Raw genomic sequence first — 12,404 nt, 5'->3', positions numbered from 1 at the left:
CAGCGCCACGGCCCCCGGTCCCGCACGGCCGAGCCCTCCCCAACGTTCACTGTCTCAACGTTCAACCTCGGAGCCCCGCCCCGCCCCTCCCGCCGCCGCGGGCGGGGCGCGCGCCCGGGAGGGGGCAGGGCCCGGGGGGGCGGGGCCGGGCGAGGCCGAGGGAGCCCGGCCGGGAGGGGCAGGGGGAGGGCTCGGCCGTGCGGGACCGGGGGCCGTGGCGCTGCTGGCGCTGCTGCCAGCGACACCTCGGGGCCGGGGCCGGGCGGCACGGGGCTTGTGCCGAGCAGGTGCCAGCGCAGGGGACCCGCCGCGCTCGGCCCTCGCCCGCCCCATCGCAGATGCCGCCGCCTCCAGCCATCACAGTCGTTGCACGTCGGCGGGGCGCGGAGAGTCGGCGAGGGGCGCCTTAAGAGCGCGGTGCGGGGCAGGGTCGGCCGTCCGCAGCCCCTCGGGAGACGGGGGCGCGGCAGCAGGGGCCGCTGCGGCGCCTGGGGCGGCAGCGCAGCCCCGCGCATGGAACCGGGCCGTGCCCCCGGTGCATCCCCCGCGTCCCCGGGGGGAGTGGGACCAGGGCCGCAGGTGGCCGTCCGCTTGTCGCCTTTCCCCCTTCCCTCCGCCCCAGTCCCGCCGCGGTGGTCGCTGGCTGCGCTAATCCCTGTCTCGGAGCCGATCCAGCCGGGAGCAGGAGCAAGCGGCGCTAATACATTAATCCACCCTCTCTCCGTCCCCGCCCGAGGCCCCCCGCCGCCGCCGCCGGCAATAATCCCCGGACCAGCCCCGGGGAGGTGCCGGCACCGCTCCCTCCCGCCGCGCACGGCGGCCGAGCCGTCCTCTGCCCCGGCGCGGTGCCAGGACAGCGGGAGCGGGAGGTGCAGAACCTACGCGGGGCCGGCAAACCCATCCGGGGCCAGGCAAGCTCAGCCGCTGCCCGAGGGGTCCGTCCCGCCCGCCCGTGGGTCCGTCCCGTGGTTCTTCCCCCCCCTCCCGCGCGCCGCTGATCTCTTAGACCATCGGGGCTGGAGCGGACAGGCTGCGGGAGCGGGCTGCGCTATAAACCCTACAAAATAGCCCAAAGTCTTCGAGCTGCAAAACCCGCGTGCTCGTTTCCTTGACGGCGGCATGCGATTCCTCAAGAGTTTTAGCAGTGATTTCCACCCTGTAGATCTCACTGGAGTTAAGGCTGCAAGGAGAGCCTTTAGTTACTTCAGCGCGAAGGTATCTGATTTCCAGGGGGTTCATTTACATGTGGAATTGCTTTAACATGATTTATATTTATTTTTTTCCCCAACCAGATAAGTGAAAGGACAGAATGTAACTAAGGGGTTTGCTGTCCGGTCACGAAGTGTGGCATTAAAATGAGAATAATTACTTGTTTATGACAGTCGCTTTTTCTTCCTTTTATTTTCAGATCATGAAAGGACTCTCAGACATTGGTTTTGGTTCTGTACTTGATTTGGGTTCTAAAATTAACCACATATCCATTCAATTTCTAGTTGTTAGATTACAAGGGAAAACATTCATCTGTATCAAAGAAAAGTTTCTTCTTTCCTTTCTGACAGTTTAAACTGAATGTATACTTAGTGCAATTTTTTCACCAAAGGAACTGAGACTTAATATATATTTTCTTTCTTTCTGCCCCTGTAAATCTAAAACAGAGTAATTGCTGGGGACAGATAAATTTTAGTGAAACAAACTTACCCTAGTCCTGAAAGCAATTAGAGAAACACAAGCGGTACAAATAATTTCTGGGTACCCAAACGTGTGTCAGGGGTGTAAACTGGATGAATGTACCTTGATTTGCAAAGACCCCTAACCCCATTTCCACTAAGAGGCCCTAGATCATATCATGATACTTCTCCCTCTGTCAGGAAATGACAACAGAGACTGAACATAGTCAGGATTTGTGGAAAATACCCATTTGACAATGGCAAAGGCTGACATCCCGTCATTCTGTTATGTTCAATCACTGCATACGTTTTGAGGTGTTCAAAACTGCCACTGACTTTGTTGTGGGTTTGAACTGTAAGCAGATCTAGGTTTGGTCTTTACTGTGTGCTTCAGACACTTCACAAATATTTCCGCAATACTGAATGGTTTATTTTACACTTACATTTCTTCAGTAATCAAAAAAAGGCTCTCTGACAGAGAATACTTTCCCCTCCTATAAATAGGGTTTTGAAAAATACAGACCAGATTTTTATAGGATAAAGTTCTGTAAGAAGCAGCACTAAAAAAATCCTATTTTCCAGACACTGGTACTAGCTAAGGCATCAGTTACTAGAAGTTTTATGTTCAGGTTCTTTTACAAAAGTGTTTTCTATTCATCCATTTTCTTTCTCTGTCTTTAATTTCCAAGCCTGCACTCCTTAACTTCTTCACTTAAATCACACATTGTAGCCCTTTTTCATATAGCCCTCTGCCAAAATGACAGCCAGCTCTTCTGTCCTTTGTTGCTGCTCCTTCTGCTCTTAACTCACTAGAACTGATTTACAAAATCAGGCTTGTCTTTGTTGCTTAAAAACCCACTGTCTTTTGTTTTACCTGACTCCCTGTTCCCTTTCTCACTTGGTACCCAATCCAATAAACTATTCTCCTCAACTTTTCTCTCCCACCAAGTTTTTTAGGCTCTTTTCCTGGAACTTTAATGTCAATCTCAATTCTCCATGCTGTCAGATTTTCTGAAAACAGAGACACAACCTTATTTGTTTTGCCTAGACTAGTTAACTGTGGGCTACTCACATGGGCTTGGGGAAGGGAATTATTACCCTTATTGATGGGAAAAGACATATTTTTTCACTGCCTGCTTTTTGGCAGCTGCAGCAGTAGAGTGCAGTGGGTTTTCCAGTCACAAATTCTTGGTGAGGTCTCCATGGAGCTGTGCATTTTAAAAGCCCTATCTGAACAATGCACACAAGCTATAGAGAACTTCTCCAACTCATTCCAACTCATTCAAACTCATTCCATTTGCAGAGTAGATCTCTACCAAAGATTTGGCTTGAGTTCATAAGAAAATGTTACCTCTACCCTTCCTTCCCCATCATATATGAAATATGTTGACTTAAAGTTTGTGGGACACCTGGTTTATATTGAGGAAGGGATTTGAGTCTCTTTCACTGGCAGCAACTGCCACATTCAGTTGGGATGTTCAAAATTCGATGCTAATTGCCATGCTGAGCCCCACATTGTATTCATCTATATTTTCTCCTCTACCAACTTCCCAGAATCATGTGACAGTATGAGCAGCATCCCCTTAGATATAGCTCTGAGGAGCTGGGATGCAGGGTTGCAATGGTACCTCGTTGAGCTCACCCCCATTCATTATCTTCCTGCATGAGAATAATATGTGCAACATTCCCTAATTCCAGTTATTGTTCAACTCAGTTCAGCTTGTTCTTGCCCCTATTTCAAAAGTTCAAAGTGCAGCAGAGTTTTACATTGTCAAGAAACAGCACACAAGTGGTAGAGCTGAGGATTTTGTCAGCTATCTGAGAAACACAAGGGGGTTTTGCCCCATGGAAGGTATCAGATAGTTTTGATGAGGCACTTGAAGCCTGTAATCTAAGAAGCGCTTGTACTCCTTTTTCATCTCTCCTATTCTGGCATCAGAGGAGATGCTTTTACCTGTGGAGATAGATCTCACCACAAATAAAAACAAAATGTTGAATGCAGGCACATCTTATATAAAAGAAGTGTTGACTTCTTTAATCTTACAGCAATAGTGAAATCACATCAAACTGCAAATATCATTTTTGTCAAGACAAGATTATTGAATGTCTGGCGAAGTAATTACTCCTACAGAGAGAAAAATAAGATCTTTCTTTTAATCACTTCAGGGGAATTCACCAAACTTAGCTGTACTCTGAAAATGTGGTTGAGAGTGGGCAGATTTTTCTTCAGCCAGAAGCTGTTCTTGGGCATAGTGCAGCTAAAGTAAAGAAGACTTATAAAAACTGACACACACACAATTCTCGACCTCCCAAAGTAAAATGGCAACTAGTCTTTTGCCAAATTGACTCCTGCAGTGAGGTTCATAGTTTGAAAGTGTGAGCACTAGACATTTTACAGATCTTTCTGAACATGTAAAATGAGATTAGTTTAAGAACAATGAGTTTCCTCCATGGATGTGATTTTTAATGTTGAATCCCTGCAAAATTCTTTCTGTAACTGAGGACCGTACTAAAAATGCCACATTTTTAGGTTGCTGGATGGCATATATGGATTTGCTTTTCCCAATCACTTTGTTCAAACATCTTCCAAACGGATATGCAGATGACTGTAGGCTGACATGTCATGCTTAACAAGGACCACCCAATGTATTGAAGGGTCAGCAAAATAGTTTGAAACGCTCACTGGAAATCCTTCACTGAAGGATTTGCCTCTGCTGGGAACCCAGAGTGTTTCTCTGCCAATTCTGTGCAGGTTGGTCTCTACAACTATGGAGAATTTTGGAAGGCAAGCAAGGCTGCAGAGCAGATGTTTTATGCAGGAGGCTACTCTGGTCAGACCCTGCTGTACTGTGCCAGAAAAATCAGCTGAAATTCATGTTGCACTGTGAGCAACATTCACGTGTCACTGTGTCATCTAATTCCCAGAAGAGAAGAGTGTTACATGATGGTGAAATAAGCAAAGAATACTGTGGATAGCAGCTGGACCATATGGTGAAGGGAGTGGTTCCCCTTTAAAAAAAAAAAAAAGGAAAACAACATAGCATGTAAGATCAATATGGGAAAGTGATGTAGAATTTAACAATTGTTAAAGCCAACAGAAATTTGCAGTGATTCATTATCAAATTACTCTAAACACACATGGTCCAAATCCTCCTGTGGTGTAAATTAACATGTTATTAATGTTGGTGCATCTGTATTGATTTCACCTGCTGATGTTCTGTTCTGTAAAATTTCACCAGGAAGGGATCTTATGGTGCTTTTTAACTAGCCTGAAGAGCTCCACAACAGGAATATAACTGATCTGTTGCATTCCATAGGCACTTAAACTTAAGTCACTAGAAAAATTATTTGCTATTAAACTCTATTGGATTTTCCATAAAGGGAAACTTAATTTTTTCACACAGTGGATGTTGATGATCTCACATTAGTCTCTTCTATTTAGAGTTTCTGAGAGGAAAATTAATCAGAAACTATAGAGAGAGCATCTAAAGAGACTTTTCAGGTTTTATTTCCCCTCAATTTTACTATGAGAGAAGACAGCATGCTCCTCAGGTACTTCAGGGTGATTTAGTTTCAAGTATTGTGCTCTACATTTTTAGTTCACTATTTCAGAAGATCCACACACCCAGCATTAGGTGTTGCATCCTTTTTGAATACAATGAGGAACTGAACAGAATAAAATGCTTCTCTCGGCTGTTGTTTCTCGTTATATTATTAAGGTTTGACACTAAGTATTGAGTTGGTTGGACAGCAAGTGAAGAGGTGGAGACTCTTTGAAAACTTGCAAAATATATTTTGATTGGAAAGTTAAGTTAAATTAATAGAGTTTTCTTGGGGTAAATCCTCTGTTCTCATCAGGACTCCATAAAATCAGGCTTGATCAAGAGCTTAAGGATAACAGTGAGGAAAGACATTTATTTTGGCTTTGCCTATGTTCTTGCAGAGGATAAATATGGTCCAAAGTGAACCATTGCAGTGGATCTCCAAAAAAGCAATGAACATTTCAGATCTAGATGGGATAACAGAGTGTAAACTTATCGTAATTGAAAAGACAGCACTGAAAAAAGTAAATATTATAATAAAAATGTTTTAAATACAATTACAGCATCAAGCTGAGAGCAAAGCCAATTTTAAATAATAAGAAATGGTTAGTTTATTAAGTCAAAATCATTGCTTCCAGTGTCCCTTCAGCTGAACTGAGCCCTTAGGAACATTCACTACGTGGAATTGCCAGGCAATACAATATTACCAAAGAGAAACCTTTAATGGTTTCAGTATCTGAAATAAAGAGGCTTTATTCCATCCTCCTCCCCAACACACACACTTTAATTCATAACATTAAACCTCATCCAGCTGACTTTTTTTTTTTTTAACCCTCAAATTGATGGCAATGGGTAGGAAAAAGGATATACAACTGACAAACTAAAAGGAGAAATGTGAAGAACAGAGGGGAAAAGAGGAACCAGGACAAAATGGAAGAGACTAGAAGAAGGCTCCAGCTGAGAAAATTTATGAAGCAGAATCTGCAGTGGCAAGAAGGAGGGAAACTAGAGATAAGTGATGGAAGGAAAGAAAAAGGAAGGAAAAGAAACAAGGAGAGAGGAAAGCAAATAATCTCTGTGTGCAGCAAAAGATTAGCGAGATATAATAAAGCAATGTAGGAAAAATGGGATTGGTTAAACCTTGACCATTGAACAGCTGACAGGAAATGATCTTTTAGTCAGGTTTTATCCTTCGATCTTGTGAGATTACTCAGTGGAAATATTCAAGAAATGAGAGACTGAGTTGTTCTAGGTTTACACTTGCTTTTAAATATGATGAATATTTTTAAATACTAATGGAGAAATTAATGTCAAACACATTATGGCCTGCTAGGATACAGAAGAGTGACTGAAAATGTGTTGAAAGACATGACAAAGTATTTGGGAAGAAAAGTGTGTGTCCTGGTTTTGGCACAGCAATTTTCATCAGTGTCAATTACCTTCCAACACAACCTATTTGGACCCAATTCTGTGTGGAAAAAGTGACACAGGATAGCCAGGAAAAAGCAGGTTGAATGGTGGGTCAGTCTAGAAAGGCACCAGGGTGGCAAGCAGTCATGTATCCTGTGTGGGATAGATGGAGTTTGGCTCCTCTTGGCTCTCACCTGTGAGCAAGGCAAAACCAGGTGAAGGGAAACATCTCTCACATTCTCCCTGTGCACCTTCCCTCACCAAGGTTCAGTTAATGTCCCCAGTGTCTCACAGGAAAGAGCAGAAATTTATTCCTTTCCAATGGAAAATATGGGATAAGCTGTTAGTTTGTAGCACAGTGTGGTTTTTATGGGTTATGGTGGGTAGTTGATGGGGTCTTTTGAATGATTTCTGAGAATGCTCTGTCTAGCAAAGATATAACTCAGGAAAAAAGCTGAAATGGATATTTTCCTTTGTCTGCTTGTCTGTAATCATTTTTCCCAAGAGGAAAACTGATCAAATGGTGTTTCTAGATCTAGTTCATGTAACTGGTGTAGAAAGGGCTCTCTTTTGGCTTTTCCCTATATTGCATTAAGCCAGGAAAAATAATAATAAGAATTCTGGACGCTTATATTCAGTAGTCTAGATTTTTCCAGACCTGTACTCTGCCAATGGTATTTGTATTTAAAAGGGTTTTACTCCACAAGAAGCTTCACTGAAGGTAGCTGAGGAGTTTGGTATTTCTTTCTGTATCCAGAGGTGATAGCTTCCGGCCCATCTGAGGATAATGATGACTACAGTATTACTGCCAGGTACAACCTCTCCCTTCCTCCTTCCTACAGTCCGGTTGTAATCTGGAGTTTCCTGGTGATTATTAGAGCTGAAAAGCATTTGCTAATGAAGTCTGCACTATTACCAAGGAATGAGGGAAGGGAAGCAGAGACTTCCTGTGTTTGCTCATTCCTGGCAATCATTACCTAGCTGCTGCTCCCCACTGTGCTTCTCTCAGGTAAATCACAGCCTAGACATTCCAGTCCTGCCTAAGTGAGTTTCAGTCACTCTGCTGTGCTTGATATTCATGGAACAAGATTGAGAGGAAGTGAGTGAAAGCCATTTAGAACATTAGTCAGTGATCCAACATAAAGGACAAGAGACCATGAAGAAACTGACTGCTAAGTCAGTTTAACTCACCCTGAAAAGGGTTTCCACTGTTTGGACATGCATATTTGATTTCTGGCTCAAACCATTGTCCTTTCCATAAACCATCATACCAAACACAGTCTTTTAGAGTGTACTTAACAGTGCATATGTGGAAGTTTAGCAGATAAAGAAGAATACCTTGTAGGTGGAGAAGTGGCAAGACTATGCCTAAAGAAAAAGGAACGTGGAGGAAAACATCAGCTTGCATGCAGTAAAGCACAGGCATCCTTGTTTTTGTGTCATCAGTGATGAAACTCCCACTAGCTGAAAAACAAATTAACATATTATTGGCCAGGGTATCATTTATAGCAATACTCTTGGTCTCTTTATTTGGTCTCTCCTGAAAATAACATTGTTTCTCACTTTTGGTAAGGACTTCCTGTGGATGTTTTTTGGATTGTACTTTCAACCCTGTGTGGAATCGGTGTTCACAGAAAATCAGCAGAAAACATATGTGCATTTTAATATCTACTTACCCACTATGTCTAAGCCACAAAGAGAGCTTGATTTTGGAGTATTAAATTTTTAGTGGGGCCTGTGTTCAATTGAAATCTTTACCTTGGATGTTCAGTTAAATAAAAATCAAAGTAGACTTATAAATGTGCTATGTTTGATGTGGACTAAATTGCTTGGAGAAAAGAAGTGGACTTGGAGAAGTCCTTGGGAGTTTTGTCACAGACTTTCATGGGACCAGAACATCACCCAAGATGCAAAATCTGTAACATTAACCAGTTTGTAAACATGCCTCTTAAATATGTGAAAACAGAAAATTAGGAAGATGATAAGTGTGAAATAAAATACCCTCTCCCCTCAGACTGTAAAGTCTGGTCCAATTTTGGTCTTACTCAAATCAATTGCAAAACTGTGGCTGACCTCAGTGTAGTGAGACAGTAATTTTCAATTTCAAATACAGATTTTGGCGTGGTCTTTTTGTATGTTAGATAAGACATACACAAACCACCTTTCCTCACAGTCTACGTCATGCTAATGAAATGAATATATCATTCCTGCCTCTTGGGAACTGGTTTCACAGTGGCTTAAATCGTACTATGTTCTCAGGCACCAACAGATAGATGTGAGGGTTTTGGTTGTTGGCTGATTGTTTTTTGATTTTGTTTTGGTTTTGGTTTGGTTTGGTTTTTTTGTTGTTTGTTTTTGTGGGTTTTTGTTTGGTTGGTTGTTTTCTTTTGTTAGGAGTTTTTTGTGTTTTTTTGGGGGGGGGTGTTTAAAATTTTGTTTTGTTTTGTTTTTAAATGGCATTTCTGTTGTTCTTTTTTGATTTGGCTTGTCCAGAATTTAAAAGTTGGCAAGACTACTGCAAAAGTACTCCTTGGTTGTCCTTAAACTTTCCAGCAGAGTTACAAAACCTTGTAAGTAGGGAGCAATAGTGAAAACTCTACAGTGACCTTAGTGATGGTGGCAGATTATAAAATGCATGTTGCTAAGATGTCTGGTTAATGAATGTCAGTAGGATTAGAAAATGATGAGTGCACTTTTTAAGGTTACCATGCTGTGATAGATTTCTATCGCTAATAACAATGAAGGGTGCGCAGGAATCTGTGGACACAGCCTCTTTCTCCCAGAAATCAGCACTATCTCTTATTAATTAAATTGATTACATTGTTATATAAATCTCTCAGTGCTTATTCCACTCATTTCATACATACTAATGAGGATGAGCTTCTGAAGCTGGTGGTTGGAATCATTTATTCAGTGGTGGGAAAAAGAACATCAGGATTCAGACCCCCTGCTGACTTTGCACACTGTTGTGCTAGATTTATATTGGCCTACTAATAAGTAACTGAATACATTAAATGAGGCGCTCGTCACTGCAAGGGTTACAACAGACTCCTTGTTTTTCTTCCTTGTGTATTCTTTCTTTAGTGAGGAGATTAGGGGAGATGGGCCCATTATGTAAGTCTCTCCTCTTGGTATTTCATCCACCGGTTCAAAGCCCTCTTTTCCAAACAAAACTATGCCAAATCTCTCATCAATCATTAAAAGTCCCAGCAGTTACAAACTCTCTGATTTTGATGTGAAGTGCAACAGTCCTGCGTTTTTTTCACATAAGAAAGTGAATCACACACGATGCTTAGCAGTTCAAACTCCACATTGCACAGTATGCATGATTAGTGAAGAGAGAGAATACAGGACATTCAGCAGCCAAAGAAATGTCTCTTTAGAGCTCCTCTTTGGGAGGAAATACAATGAAACAAGCAAGCTGGGTATTCCAGTGCTGCATATGTGGCTGGAAAAAAATGCTGGGTGAGTCCTGTATATCCACATCGAATTTTGAACTGATAGACTCAACTTCTCAGCCTTCTGGATTTAGGATGGGAAAAAAGTATGCGCTGTGCTGCCAGACAAGTGGCTCCTGTTACAAACCTAAAATACAGCAGTATGACCACATTTTGTAGGAAATGCCCTGTGTTCAATTCATCAAGTTGGGTAGGGAAGTGTTGAAAATAGTACTGTGTGGAAACGACAGTAAATGAGGACTTTTAAATATCTGTGACTGTTGTGTTTTCTTTGTCCTCCACTTGTTAGAAGACAGGCAAAATTCACCAGCTATTTAGATCAGTAAACTGATCCCTTCTGCAGATGAGTTTACTGTGTGACATGGGAAACTCAATTAGCCTTATTAGCTTAGCTTGTATAACTGCACAGGTAATTAAGTCAGGGTGACCACCTCTTTGAAAAGTCCCATCTGCACTATGTGGCTCTACACAAAAGTGGGAGGCATTTTTTATGTGTTTTGCTAGCAAATCAACAGGAAAAAGACAACAATTTCTGAAGAAGAGGTAACATACTGGATGCAGATGTGTGCAAGTAGGACTTCTATGTATTCATTGTTCCCAAACTGGCTAAACAATTCACTTTTTTGGATGAGTTGAAGAGATGGTTCCAGTACACTACTAATTGCCTTCAAATTATGTGACTGGCATACTAGGAGTGAATGACTGTAGTGGTGAATGAGGGAATAAAAAAAATAGTGGGGATTAAATACAGTCTATTCCTTATTTGCATTGTGCGTGGCAATACAAAGGTGAAACTTTGTAAGAGATTTTAGTGTATGTTCCAATTGACTTTGCAGTGTACATATCACCCTGTGAAAAAAAAGTACTTTCCATTTTGCCATGCTTCTTGCTTACTGTGTTTCCTTCCATCTGATGGCTCTTTTTGGTAACTATTTTGTGAATGGATCTGCTCTTTCCTTTGAAGTTGTAATTTGTCTTGGAAGAACTACCTGGGAAGCACTCTTTTATTGTCAGACCTTGAATCAATGTGGGAATAGTTAGTCACCTCTGAACACTTGGGTAAATCACAAATAGTATCTTCTGTCTTAGAAGTCAAGTTTTACATTTTTTCATTGAGGAGTGATGCTCCTGCACTCACTTCCTTGTTTATGGAACAGAACATTTCAAGACCAGCACAAAATATGATTTATTTAGGACATATAACCTGTCAAATGCTAGTGTCTCTAGATGTTAATTATGAAGTAAACCAGCCATTTGGAAGAATTCAATGAGATATAGACAACAGTCAAATAATTTTGCTATAGTGATAGCAGCAAGTTGTAGAGTTTTTTATGCAGAACAGATCTTAACTCATTGAACTTATCTCCCTTATCTCCCTGCAATTTTTTTTTTTGGTTGAGTTTTTTTGGTTTGTTTGTTTTGTTTTGCTTGTTTGTAGGGTTTTGTTGGGTTTTTTTTTTGCTTGTTTGTTTTGGGTTTTGGTTTTTTTCTCATTTTTATTGCTGTGTCTCAGAATCACAGGTTTTATGGGTGTTTAACTATTTAGAGGAGGCACTTGGTAATAAATGACTTGTCAACACCATGAACTCTTTGTTTTGGCTCCAGTAGCTGTAGGACGAACTCTCCATAATGGACACAAGAAAAGAAATAAAAGAAATTCCAGAAACCTCTGTTACCTACAGTGTGTGTAATAAATATGGACATAGAGCCATAAATCTTTTAGTTCACCAATCCCTTTTTGAAATCTTAAGGATTACTTGCCCTATGTATTTACTGAAAGTATCTATGAGTGCATCCCCAAAGTTTGGGCAGAAGGAAAGAGTCAGCTGTATGGATGAGGTAGAGATGGAAGTTGCTATGGGAAGTCTGTAAGAAGTTGTTGGAATCTGAAGATCTTTTCCAGATGATATCCAGTCTTGGGATGCAAATTTTCCTGGCTGCAGTTTACAGTATTGAGAGTCTAAAATTATGGCAGATACTTAGCACTTTAAGCTACTTCCTACTTGAATGTCTGATTTCTAGACTTTTAGACCACATCTGAAATTACACCATTGCTTGCTGAAGGTTATCATCCATTCTCTGTTAAAAGAATGTTCATTAAAATTACAGGTGTTATCATTCATCACTTATACTTGCAAATCTCCATCCATGCACTATTTACCTTTTGCATTGGAAGTATAATGAGAAAAATCATATGTAAGGATTTGCTCAGCAAAATATCGTATGTGATTAGCACAGAGTATACAGAGGGCGCTTAGACAGAATCAGATCCAGAAAGGGATGTTGGTAGCTAGCATACAATTAAGATACCATATCCACACTGTAAC

Source organism: Neopelma chrysocephalum, unplaced genomic scaffold (assembly GCF_003984885.1).
Source record: "Neopelma chrysocephalum unplaced genomic scaffold, ASM398488v2 Primary Assembly neopelma1_96778, whole genome shotgun sequence".
In the NCBI taxonomy this organism is placed as follows: Eukaryota; Metazoa; Chordata; class Aves; order Passeriformes; family Pipridae; genus Neopelma; species Neopelma chrysocephalum.
The sequence above is the reverse complement of the archived record's forward strand: the minus strand, read 5'-3'. Positions refer to the sequence as shown.